The 12828-nt window shown below is 51.2% G+C and overlaps 2 protein-coding genes across 8 annotated transcripts in view; one reads left to right on the top strand and one right to left on the bottom strand.

Annotated features, from left to right (window-relative positions):
* Positions 1-5015, bottom strand: part of Arvcf (ARVCF delta catenin family member) — a 59032-nt gene extending 54017 nt beyond the window's left edge. For all 4 annotated transcript variants that reach the window (XM_029470203.2, XM_029470206.2, XM_029470205.2 and 1 more), the window contains exons 1-2: positions 4808-5015; positions 390-441 (exon numbers count right to left, since the gene is read on the bottom strand). The gene's annotated coding sequence lies outside the window, so the exon portion shown is untranslated. The remainder of the gene's footprint in view (positions 1-389; positions 442-4807) is intronic.
* Positions 5016-5212: 197 nt separating this feature from the next.
* The window catches only part of Tango2 (transport and golgi organization 2 homolog), a 44082-nt gene continuing 36466 nt past the window's right edge, over positions 5213-12828 (top strand). Inside the window, exon 1 of one of the 4 annotated variants that reach the window (XM_021184738.3) lies at positions 5213-5375. The gene's annotated coding sequence lies outside the window, so the exon portion shown is untranslated. Of the gene's footprint in view, positions 5376-9139; positions 9285-9339; positions 9438-12828 lie in introns of those variants that run through there. The other 3 variants (XM_021184736.3, XM_021184735.3, XM_029470510.2) reach the window with 3 other exon arrangements.

Genomic DNA, 12828 nt, shown 5'->3' with positions numbered 1-12828 from the left:
TCCCTGAGCTGAGCTCTAGGCCAAGCAGTCTATGCTGACATCAGATACCACCATGGCTGGCATCCAAGCTGAGATGGACAGAGATCAGACCCAGCTAATGTCCTCATTAACAATGCCCAGCATCCTGCTAGGTCAGCCGCACCGTGGGCTCACCCTCAAGACAGACATCCATCAGGTGGCTACTATACACACTTGAGCTACTGGGAAAATCTAAGTTAGCGTGGCAGGCCCCCATATTTGGTCCTGTCCAGTCTTGAGACTGTGCCCAACCAGGGTGAAGCTGAACAGACAAGAGTACACAATGCTTAAGTCCAGACCATTCCAAAACTGGTCACACCCGCCAAACTCACCAGGACACTCTGCTATCCTGAGCAACACAGGTAACTTACCTATTTCAGGGGATCTCAGCATGTCCTAACACCCATCTTGTGGACTCTGTTCCTGTAGAGAAACCAGAGGATACTATGTGAAGCTCCCCTGAAATCAGACCCTTCTGCATATAGGCATACTGGCCCAGACTGTCCCCCAAACAGGACACTGGCATCCCAGATCCTAAGGTCACCCTGTGGTACTCCTGACTCAGGTACACATTGTATGTATTTCCCTGTCCCCACACACAACTGGGACTGTAGTTTGCATTAGGTCGACTTCCCTTCTGATGAGATGGAGAGGTCAGAGATATGAACTGATAGTGTCCTCTTTTTCCTCCCAGAAGATTGCATCATTAGGGTCTTGGGGCTCCACATAGAGTCTTCCAGACCTGCAGCCCATACCTTCCTTGTGGGATGGCATCTGCCTCTCCCAAGGCTCCCCAAAGCTAGCTTCAACCCTGGCTCCCAGTTCCTATGTCATTGGTGGCGGGCAAGTTGTAGGACTTGGTCCTGCAGCATGGACTGCTCACAGTACATGGAAGTGAGACAGCACTGGTGTCAGCTCTGCATGCAATTCCACCGTGGCTCTAAGGAATCATTGCTTCCTGTCTCGGCAGACAGTCTAGGGACACATTCCCTCTTGGTATATCTGAGCCTAGGGACACTGCCAGAGTATTTATGTCATAAAAATGAAAACCTGTATGACATAGACAGTCAGGGAGGGGTGGCAAAGGAGATATCTCTGGGGCACTATGATATAAGTAATGGGAGTTCTTCCCTTTCTGGTCTGTTTCCAGACTGTTCTGTGCTTCTGTCCAATCTCCCTCTGTGGACTCCATCTACTTGGTCCTAGAGGTGGTCTCTGTCTCACAACAGCCTATTAAGCTTTTGGGTAAGAATTCCATCTAACCTAGATTGTTTGTGCATGTGTGTGCCCATGCACGTGCATGTGTTGGGGGGGGTCACAAGGGGGGGGGGGCAGTACTCAGAGCCTGGTTTACTGGCAGTCCCTGAGGCCCTCTGGTGGCCATATTCAGGCCAGGCTATGGCTGCGAGGCCATTTGGTAGAGAGGTTTCAAGTAGAACGTGGAAAGTTGGTTAACTATTAAGAGTGGGATCATGGAATATGTGGGTGAGGGTCAGCACACAGCACCAAAGGCCAGGGGGAGCCTGGCACATGCTAAGGCAGGAGGATCGGCTGATAGCGGAGGAGGGGTTGGATAGAGTTGTCCACTAACTCTTCCCCTAAGCAGAGGCAAAGCCTCTGGCTAGGGAATGAGCCCTGCTGTAAGCATGGAATTTCTGGGACATCTCTGCTTTTAACTTAAATGTTAACCTAGATTTCTGTCTCACAGAGAACCATGTGACTTTGTTATCAGCCCCAATGTTCAAAAAGTCTCTCACCAGGACTTACCACATGCCACAGCCTTGGCCACATGAGTGGGGAGCCAACATCTGACTTCCATTGACTGTCCATGATAGGTATAATTCCCCATTTTTCAAATGTGAGAACCAGAGCCAGTCCAGGCAGGATCTGAACTCAAGTCTTCCTATCCCCAGAGTTTCCCATACTCCTCACCCAGCAGGAAATGACATGGCTACAATAATATGACCCCTGCCATGGGAGACTCCAGGAGAGAAGATAGGAGAAAGGTGGAGAGGGGCTACAGGAGGCAGGGTGGTAGAGGTCACCAGAGGAATGGGTGTCTTTCCAGGAGTGTTCTCATCACAGGAGCAAGGCATGGGAGTGGTCAGGGTGGAGTAACTATGGCCAGCCTGCTGGGAGCCCTGAATCACGACACACAGGAAATAACCAGAGAGATTGGACAGAGCCGTGAAACAAAGGCAGATCTAGTGATGGGGCTCAAATAGTGGATACCCAGCTTGTAACCCTTTGAACATTCTGCTGAACTGGTCTACAGGCTCTGGGGTCACCCACCTGGCCAAAGACCACCGGGTGCTTTGCCAGGCTCCAGTTCTCCCACGAGGATGGTCTGAGCCTACCCTTGCCATAACCTGCCTGCCAGGCACACACACTGGGCTTCTCCACAGAGACACTGCCACTACCTGCCTGTACCCCACAGACCTACTCAGACTCTGGGAAGGGTCTGCACCATGTTATAGTGCCACGCCACTGACCTAACCATGGGGCTTCAGACTGGGGTACAAGCTTAAACACAAGACCAGCAAGCTATGGGCCAGCAAAGGCTGACTATGTGGAGAGTTTCCACAGGTACAAGCTGAGTCAGGCCAGACTGAGCATGAGAAGCAGGTAATTTAGGATCACATACACCCACCCTGGATCAAGATGGCCTGCCTAAGTAAGAGCTTGCTCGGTGCTGACTGTATTGTATGGCAGCAGGCTGTAGTCTTGCATGGGCCGCCTTGGGCTCTGCTCTGTACACATAGGTAGGACTGAAAATGCAAGTAGCTGGGAACATGCCCTTCCAGTAATCATAGATACAGAGAGCCCTTCAGCCACCAGGCAGGGAAATTCATTCTGCTCAATGACAAGTACCTGCCCCCGCCAAACCATCCCTCCTTACCCATGACAAGAACGCAATGACTGTTCCTATGAACACTGATGTGTTCATACACATGGACACAGCTCATGTCTGGACTACCCTGCAAAACCATTTCCATCTACTACCAGTGCCCTTCTGGGTCTAGGTGTCCCTATCCCATGACTACGTGGCCCTCAAATCTCCCTCAGAGCTCAAGAAATCTCTGCCTCCTCCCCAACTGTGCATCCTGACAATCAGCCAAGAAGGAGCAGAGCCCTGGCTTTCCAGCTAGGCGTGTGTTGGAGCTCCAGGCTCGTGCGGAGCCAAGGGAGCTCAGCCTGAACCCCTGTGCTGCACAAAGAAGGACGGGGTACGTCTCCCTGCTCCTGTGGAGGCCATGCAGAGGGTGCCTGGGGCAAGAAAAGGTGACCTGGAAGGGGAGGGGAGTGAGAGAATGAATGCAGGCAGCCACAGAGCACAGACTGAGGTGGGGAGGAGTGTAGCAGCTGGGACATAGGGAGAGCCTTGGTCACCAGCGTCTGTGCAGACAAGTGCTGAGGATGGCACATCTAAGAGGCCCCAAGTGGGCACTGGCCTGGTGGTGCTCGGAAGCACCTCTGTCATCATGCCAAGTTTTTCCTGCCTGACCCCCAAACGGAAAGTGGTCATAGACAGCAAGAAGCATCAAATACCTCAGATGACACAAAATTGTAGGTTCAGGCCTTTTCAGAGAGCCAATATCTCTCTGGACCACCTGCTTCTGAAGCAAACTTAACCTCAGGACCCAGGGACCAACTTCAACATCCTGGTATATGTCACTGTCCCAGGCTCACAGATCCTGAGACACTCCCCAAAGCAGGCAACACTTGCTCTGCATAGACCGCCTGGGTCCTGGACCAAAAGAGAGGTAGAAGGACTGGGGATCCCAGTGTGGAATTACAGGCACTCAATGCATAGCTGGTCCTACTTAGGGAAAGATGTTCCCAAAGACAATTTGGGCATGGCTCCATCCCTAAGCTTTATAAAAGTAAGCATGTGTTTTGCATTTCGGGTTGTTAGCCCACATTAAGAGTCTAGCCTAAGAGTTAACACAAACAGAAGCATTTTCTTTCTTTCCCATCATTTCTAAATGTCTGAACCTACAGTCAGTCCCCTAGTTCCTTAGACACTGATACCTGACACTGAAACAAATACAGTTAAATATTGAATATAAGTAGCATTTAATTATTTAAAAATTAAAAGGGGAAAGCCATGGTATCCAGGCCTCCTGCGCAGAGCAACTCCAGACTTGCATATTCTCCAGGGCTGGTGTCCCACTGAGGAATGTAGGGGTATCTAGGGAGGAGATTCAAGCAGGGACACCAGACAAGGGATTCCCAGCAGCGCCTCCTCTCTCTTTTGTGAGGCCTTAGGAGCATCGCCGTGTAGGGACATTCCCTTGGCATCGCCAAGACCCTGCGCTCACCAATGGCCGTGCCACCCCAGGAAGTTCCCCAGCCTCGCAGCCCGAGTCCTGGTAAAGTTTCCATAGCCATCGGGTCCCTGCTTGCAGGCTCTGCAGTGGCTCGCGGAGGGCAAGGCTGTGGGAGCTGGGTCCTGTTCAGCCCGGAGGCTGAACAGCCCTGAGGCTGAAGCTGGCGCCGTGGCCAGGTTGGACAGAGCCCTGAGGTCATGCACAAAGGGACCCGCCCCCAACCACCCGGGTCTCTGGGGACCCGTCGTGTGCTAGAGCGCGGGTGAGCAGAAGAACCAGCTTCTGAGCCCCACCCAGACCTAAAGTCCGAGCCCAGGACCCTGTCCCTACCTTAGTCCGCATCTCAGTCTAGACGCTATACCAGCTCGCTCCCACAGGACCTACCCCTAATCCTGGCCGGGGCCCGAGTGTCCAGCCCCAGGCCCACAGCCGGACCCCGCCCACCCGGCCGAGCTCACCTGGCGCGCGGCGTGGGCGGCTCCGCAGCGCGGCCTCCGCCCCCAAGGCAGGCGTCCCTAGGTCCCCCGGCGCGCGGGGAGCGGCCTCTCCAGCGCCCAGCACCGAAAGTGGCTCCCGGGGCCACAACTTGTGCTTGTGAGGGGGTGGGGGGGAACACTCCTCCTCCCTTACTGGAGCAGCCAGCAGCCTAGCCCTCCCACCCCTCCCGCTGCCCGTGCGCAAAGCGGACCTGGCCGGAGACGAGGCCTCCGCCCCGCCCCATCCAACTGCGAATTTTCCCATTGGTAGAGAGACGCGCCCCGCAACCCGCTCCGATTGGATGGATGTGCCGAGATTGCCGCTTGCTGTTGGGCTCCTGGTATTGTCAGTCTTAGCCCAAGATCGGCCCCCCTAGCAGAGCAGGCCCTGACACCTGCCCGGAATGCTGTGGCTGCAGCCGGCTCGGAGTTGCCCCCTCCCGGCCACCTTCAGAGGAGTTCTGGGGATAGTAGGCCCTGAGCTGGAACTTGCAGGACTGGCGGTCACTCCCGGATTCCAGTTGTCTCCATCTCCACCCCAAGTTCGCAGGTATCCTGCTGTTAACCGGACATTGAGCGTCGATTCCTTTCTATTGGCATAGAATGGTATTTATCTTACACTCCGCAAGTGTGTTGGGCTGCTGCTCCCATTTTACAGATAGAAAACTGAGGCTTTAGGTGACCAGGGCGTGAACCCAGTCGTTGGACTTCCAGCCTTGGGGGCTCTCTCACTGTCCCCATAACCCCTGCAGCAAGGACGAACAAGGTCAGCTAGGTTGGTACAAAGTGGGGATGGTTGCAGTGATTTTGAGGGCAAAAGCAGACTCTAGAAAAACTAGAGCTTTTTTCTTCTATGAAGCCTGTATTTACAGCCTTTGGGCACTCCCCACAGCTGCATGAGACTGCTCTTTCCCGGGGCAATGAAAAGCGTCCTCTTCCCGGGAAAGCGGAATTATGCGTTTATCTCTTCCCCACTACACCCTGGTGTCCCGATTTCCTCTGCCCTGCTTTGAGTCTTGGAGAAATATCAAGGAGCTTTATCCACTGCCTGAAAAGATGAACACATATTTCCCTACCAGGTAAAGCACACCAACCACATCTCTGCAGTGACATAAGGCGGTGGAGGGGACCCACGGGGGATGCTGTAACATAAACAGGAGATGGAAGTGCAGACAGTGGAAATGAATCTGGCCTGTGCTTGCTCAGAAGCTTCTTGTCCTGAGTGCACTGGAAATGAGCAACTCTTCTGGGCTGTCCGTGTTTCCCAAGGCCCCTTACGGATAGTGCTAATGGAGGCCGGCCAGGGTGTGTGTGTGTGTGTGTGTGTGTGTGTGTGTGTGCTCGTGTGTTTGTGTGTGTAGGGGGTCTACCCAGACGGTCATATTTCACCCACCTATGCCGAGTCCAGTGTGCTCACCCAATAAGGGCTGCTTGGTGAAGACAAAGAAAGTAAATGCCTAGGGCAGGATCTCACTTCTGGGTCGCCTGCATCTAACTGCTCTGACAACACAAATTGATACCAGGAGCTTTTCAGAGTCAAGGCAGTTGCTACTAATCCGTTGGTATTGCTACTTGAAATGAACACCATTTGGCATCCTGGTATTGAGATACGGTTGCAGCTCTGGCGAGGCAGAGTGAGCAACTCTAAGAAAGCAGAGTCTTCGAAGAAGGTGGCTCTCTCTAGGTAAAGCTGTAACTACAGCTCTCTGCTACAGCTGCCATTCTGGTTAAGTTGCTGTGTGGTGGGGACTCTCTTTCCTCAGTTAGAAGTGGATTTAGTCAATCCAGCTATACCCTGGCCCGTACTCATCCTGGAGCACCTCTCTTGAAGACCCCATAGCTCTGGATCATACCACTTCCCCATACTTGCTGATGGGACAAAGGCTGAACAGGTTTCTTCTCTACTAGAAGAAGGCAAAAGGGAGACATAGTCTCCCAGTGTAGCCTAAGGTAGGAATGTCCCCTTTTAGAGACTTGGCTGCTTTAGAGCCTGATCATCAGCTGCATAGAGAAAATCAGGGTGGATAGAGACAGCTCAGATAGGTTTCAGGGCTGCTATCTTACAGTCACCTTACCAGGGCCAATAATGAATACCTCCCCCACCCCTTCTCTCTGCCTCTCTGTCCCTCTCTCTCTGTCTCTCTCTGTCTCTCCCTGCGTCTCTGTCTCTGTCTCTCTCTCTCTCACTGTGTGTGTGTTTCTTGTTCTGTCTGTCTCCCTCCCTCCTTATCCAGCCAGCTGCTGGCCATTTCTGTAGGGATAGTGCTGGGGAAATCCACAGAGAGAAAGTGTTTGTCAGGACGAACTTCCTAACTAGTTGGCACTTAAATCCTAAAAAGGTGTTTACAAAAAGTCGTGAGCTCCCACTCGAGGAATGCACAATGAGCCAGACTCAAATGGGAGAGAATGTCAGAGTGCATAGCTATCAAAAAAATAGGGGCAGGAATTGGATCCCCTTCCCCTAATTTGGACTGCCTAGTTGGGCCTCAGAGGGAGAGGGTGTGCTGGGACTAGATGTCCCAGGGTGGGGTGGTACCCAAGGGGGGCTCCCCTTCTCGGAGGAGGAGGGGAGGGTGTAATAGGGGGATGGATTTGGGACTGGAAGGAGAGGAAGGAGGGGAGCTGCTATCAGGATGTAAAGTTAATAAATAATTAAGGAAAAAATTGGGGCAGAGGTTCAAATCCCCCCCCCAAAGGGCCACCTGCTGCCTGTGATGGGATTTGAACCACTGTTCAACATGTTCTTACATCTCTCTTTATGGATAGGATTGATGAGAAAGCATATCCAACCAATGTCCCACTCTGAGTTCATGGCTTGGTGCTTTGGGGACAAGCTACTGTGTATCTGCTATATCCCAGACCATGCTCTTTTAGCCTCAAGCCCGTGTCCTGCTTGTACATGACTACCTCTTAGTCCTGTAGACCAAGTGATCTGGCAGCTCAGCTGGAGACAGCTGGCAGGAGCACAGGGTGACTGTGCTAAGCTGGAGGAAGAATGGAAGTGCCTAGCTAGGTCTGCCACCTGCTGGCCAGGAGTCATGGTCTCCGGAGTCTGGTCATGTTTGCAAATGGTTTCCTTTAGTTCTCAGGAGGAATGCTGGTGAGGCTGTGTGAGAGAGGGCAGAGCTGTGTCTGGGTCTGGCTATACAGCCTTGCTTTCGCCTCTCTGAGTTCCAGTTTCCTGCAAAACATCAGCATTGAAGTTTGGGACCCTGGCACCTAGATTGTCCAGGCAGCTAATGCCACTTGGCATCTTTTTTTTTTTTTTAAATCAATTACATTTTATTTTGTGAGTATACACCACAATGCACATGTGGTGATCAGAGAACAACATAAAGGACAGAGATCTCTCCTTCTACCATGTGGATCCCAAGGATGGAACACAGGTGGCCAGGTTTGACAGCGAGCATCTATACCCAGGCAGCTATCTTGCTAACCCTTTATTTTACTCTAAGTGAATAGCTTAACTGCTCTGAGCAATTATATTTACATCTCTGAAGTGGAGTGAATGAGTACTGGGTATCAAGTTAACTGGGTTGAAAGTCTGTAGTACAGTATCATTGTCTTTAATGTGGTTGTGATCCTTGTACTGAGCACTCACCTTGGGGAGGACCTCTGATGCTCCCTCCACCTTAGCGATGGATGCTCAAGCCCCTTACACAACCTGATACTAACAGGTACAGGAAGCCCCCAGTGATTGTCCTGGCCCTGTTCTAAATGTCCCAGTCATTGTCCAAACATAGCTCAAGCATGGTAAATTCCTCATCTTTGGGGTCTGGACTCACAGGACAGCCTCTATGACTACTTAAGGACTATGGAAGGCACGGTGGAACAGAAGTCGCGTTTTGTATTGTTTTTTAGTGCAGGGAATACAAGAGATGAGAAGTCAGAGGCCAAGGATACAGGCAGTCTGGTAAGACTTGGAGGCGACAAAGGGAGGGGAGGGCTATTCGGGACTAGAGATATGGTCTAGAGATAAAGACCAGGTCATTGTCTAAAGGGGGTGGAGGTGGGTCCAGCGCCTGAACGGGGGGGTGGGTGCAGGGGCTATCTCAGTCTCACAGAGATAACCCACAGGCTGAGGAGCTGTAGCAGCATGAAAGGACCAGATGCCCACACAGCTCCAGCCTTGGTGCATCGCCAGCCTTGGTGGATATCCAGCCTTGGTGCAGCTGCGGGGGCGGAGCGCTGTATCTCTAAGCGACAGCACCAACGGCCAACAAGGCTGCAGTTCTGGGTTCGCTGCTCCGCCCTTCGCTGCTGCGCCCAATAGCGAGCCCTCTGGGGGCGGGCCGGGCGGGTCCTGGGCTGGAGGCTAAAGCCCGCGGGTGCGGCACCCGGAAGTCGGCGGCGGCGGAGGCGGTGAGTGTGCAGCGGGTGGCTGGGGCTAGCGGGCTGCGCTCCTGGCGGGGCTGACCCAAGGTCGGGCGCCGGGCTCCTGGAACGCGGTCTGGATCAGGTTGGTCAAGGACGAGGCGGTCCGCACCTTCTCGTCATAACTCAGTTTTCCCTTTCCAAGGCATTAAATGGAAACTAAACGGCCTGCTGGTTCGGGACTCTAGTCTGACAGACCAGACCAGACTGTCTCTGACAATTGAAAGCAACCCTCACGGTACTAGAAGATGTTTCTGTTTATCCCTGTCAGGATTGGGTGCGGGGAAGGGTCATGGCAGCAGGGGCAGACTTGCTGTGTAAGAGGCTAGATTGGCGGGACAGAGAGCTGCATGGTTGTTGCAGGATGAAGGGCTGCAGTCTCCAGTGTCAGGAATTACTCTGGAGCCTAGTCATGTCGCCCCGCTCACTCTGAAACCTCCGATGGGGCCTCAGGCTTCACAGTATGTCAGAGTAGACAGCAAGTGCTGGGTCATTCTTATGCCTGATATAGGCTTTACTGGGCTAGCGTGGTGAACCCTTGCTCAGAACGGGAGGACATTGCGTGTAGGCTGCATCCAGGCCAGGTCTGGCCCCACTCTAGGCTCATTGGCAGGTGAGGTTTTGCTTGTTTGCCTCTTGGACAGTGGACAAGGAGGACCTGATGTTGAGATCCATCCATGTACCCTCAGCATCTTTCCTATGTTTCCTTATGCCCGATAGGTCACGTCTTTAGAGTGCACCCTATGCCCTTGCAAATGCCTTGCTCAGTAGACCTGTCTGCTGCCTGGACCTGCTGATTACTGTTTTGCCACTAGGCTCAGCCATCTTCTATGGGGTAGATGTGACAGCTATAAGGGACAGGTGAATGACATGTCCTCTAGACAATCTTTTAAGGTAGTATTCATTAGTCCAACCTTGTACACAGCCAACTCTAGCCAAGAAGGCATGTGTTTCCAAGGCTGCTGCAAGCCAGGGTGATTGGCTTCCAGGCCTGTGTTTCTTCCCCTTTCCCTGAGACCTCCTGGGTCATGTGATCTGCTGGAGAGGGTGACTGTTCCCAGACAGAACAGAGCCTCTGCCCCTCCTCCAGATTCCTAGTGTTACTGCTGGGATGTGGGATGCTGTGGTGCTCACATCTCTTCAGGTTCCCCCACATGGTCCCCAATCCCACATTTTCATTTTACTTTTGTGTCTTTATTTTACTTTAAGTGTTTGGGGGACACATGGCAAAGGGGCCCAGCTCCCAGCTGTCAAGACAACAGCCTGAGAATTTCCCCTAGTTTTAAAGACCTACTCTCAGATCACACCTGGCTTTGATGATGAAGAGAATTCCAGGCTAGCCAATTTAGGAAGCAGAGTTGGAGATTGTGTTAAAGATATTTAAATAGAGGCTTAAGTATGAAGATTAGGCACAAAAGAGGTACCCAAAAGAAAAAAGAAAAAGTAAAACATACCCCAGAGCTTGGCCTCGGAGCTTCTCAAATGCATCTCATTGAGTGAGGTTTAAAAGTCCTGTCTATTTCATGGCTCCTAACTAGGTTCAAAATCAAAAGTTCAGCCCTGGGGATAGAGGAAGGTAGGATATCTTACTGTGAACAGTTTTGTTTGAGGTTCTCTGTGTCTGGGTAGAGAGATAAGGCCATACCCAAGATCATATGCATTTTTTTCAGGCCTTAAGTGTATTGTTATCTTAACATAAAATACCTGTAAATGAGGCCCAGCATGGAGGCTCACACCTTTAATCCCAGCACTTGGGATGCAGAAGCAGGCAGAACTCTGTGAGCTTAGTCAGGGCCACACAGTGAGAACTTGTCTCAAAACAAACAAACAAACAAATGTAAAAAAAATCTGTATATGAAAATCCTGGTAAGCATGAGCGCCCGCAGCACTGACTGCTGGACCGCTTGCTTTTTGCTGGCAAACGCATTAACCCTGGTCCTTGAGGAGTTCCTGCCCTTGCTTCTCTTCACGTCATTGGCCTGTGTCTCCACCCTGCCTCAGCTAGATGCAGTCCTTAATCTGATCACCTACTTGCTCTCATCTATGGTACCCCTTAGCCCTTCCCTGGATGTGGGTGACCGACCACCTGTACAAAGAACAGGACAGGAAGGCTTGGAGGAGTTCTAGAAACAGAGCCAAGCTTGTTGTTGACACTAGGTGAGGAAGAGCCAGAGTCAGCTTGCAACAGTGGTAACTGTGTTGATTCAGACCACAGGGCCTGCTTGGTAAAGGGCCCCTGACAACACGATCACCTCAAGCCAACTTGAGTTTTTGAGATAATCTGTACCACTTTCACCTCTTACCTCAACTATTCATTGTTTGTTCTTTGAGACAATATAGTCTTGATGAGCCTAGAACTTGCTATGTTGCCCAGGCTGGCCTTGAGCTCCTGGCTGTCTTATTTCTTGGCCTCCAGGGTGCTGTCAACTTTAATATTCTGTGTGTGTGTGTGTGTATGTGTGTGTGTCTTGCTGTGTCACCTAGGCTGACATTGAATTGGCCATCCTCCTGTCTCTGCCTCCTAAGTGCGAGGATCACAGGTGTGCATGCTACACCCAGCTTCCTTTTGAGATTTCAAAAGTCATGTATACAAACTTAAAAAAAAAATGCCTCCATGTCCCAGCAACTACTCCCATGGTATACTGCTGACACTTGTGTCTACTGGTAAGGTGTCTCAGTGCTTGCCTCTGTCCTCTCTGGAGAAGCTGTGAGCTAGAGATGGCTCTGTAGTTAAAAGCACTTGTTCTTATTTGTTTGTTTGTTTATTTCAAGACAGGGTTTCTCTGTATAGTCCTGGCTGTCCTGGAACTCACTCTGTAGATCAGGCTGGCCTCAAACTCAGAAATCTGCCTGCCTCTGCCTCCCAAGTGCTGGGATTAAAGGTGTGCGCCACCACTTGTTCTTGCACAGGTTCTGGGTTTGGCTCCTAGCAACCAGATAGCGCCTTCCAGTTCTAGTTCCGGGAAACCTGACATCCTCTTTGACCTTTGCAGGCACCAGGAATGCACATGGTACACATAGGCATGCATGTAAGCTAAATACTCACATGCATAAATAAATTATTTTAAAGATATATTTATTTTATGTATATGAGTACACTGTAGCTGTCTTCAGACACACCAGAAGAGGGTATCAGATCCCATTACGGATGGTTGTGAGCCACCATGTGGTTGCTGGGAATTGAACTCAGGACCTCTGAAAGAGCAGTCTTATCCACTGAGCCATCTCTCTAGCCCACCCTGTCCCCCCCTTTTTTTTTTTTTAAAAAGAAATGCCATATTTTGTCTGGTTCTAGATCAGCCAGGGCTCCTGTTTCAAAAAACAAACAAACAAATGAAACTAAACAGAATATCCTATTTTATGTATTTATTATTTAATACAAAATGAGGTGATAGAAACCACCTGAGGGCCAGGCCTGTCCCTATTGTGGGGGCAAGGGACAGGCTGGGCTTCCTACCAAGAGAAAACTGAAATGCTTGCCAGCCCTGTATCAAGCTTTCTGTCAAACCCATAGTATGTTTGGTTTGTGCTATTCCTTTGAACTGTGAATGAAACCCTGGTGTGAGGCTGAGTTAATGTCTTCAGAACGTTGGGGAGATCTGAGGAGAAGGTATCACAGGAGACAATTT

Source organism: Mus caroli, unplaced genomic scaffold, assembly GCF_978045245.1.
Source record: "Mus caroli unplaced genomic scaffold, Mus_caroli_1 scaffold_17, whole genome shotgun sequence".
Lineage (NCBI taxonomy): Eukaryota > Metazoa > Chordata > Mammalia > Rodentia > Muridae > Mus > Mus caroli.
Note: the sequence above shows the minus strand (reverse complement) of the source record. Positions and strands in the feature narration are given on the sequence as shown.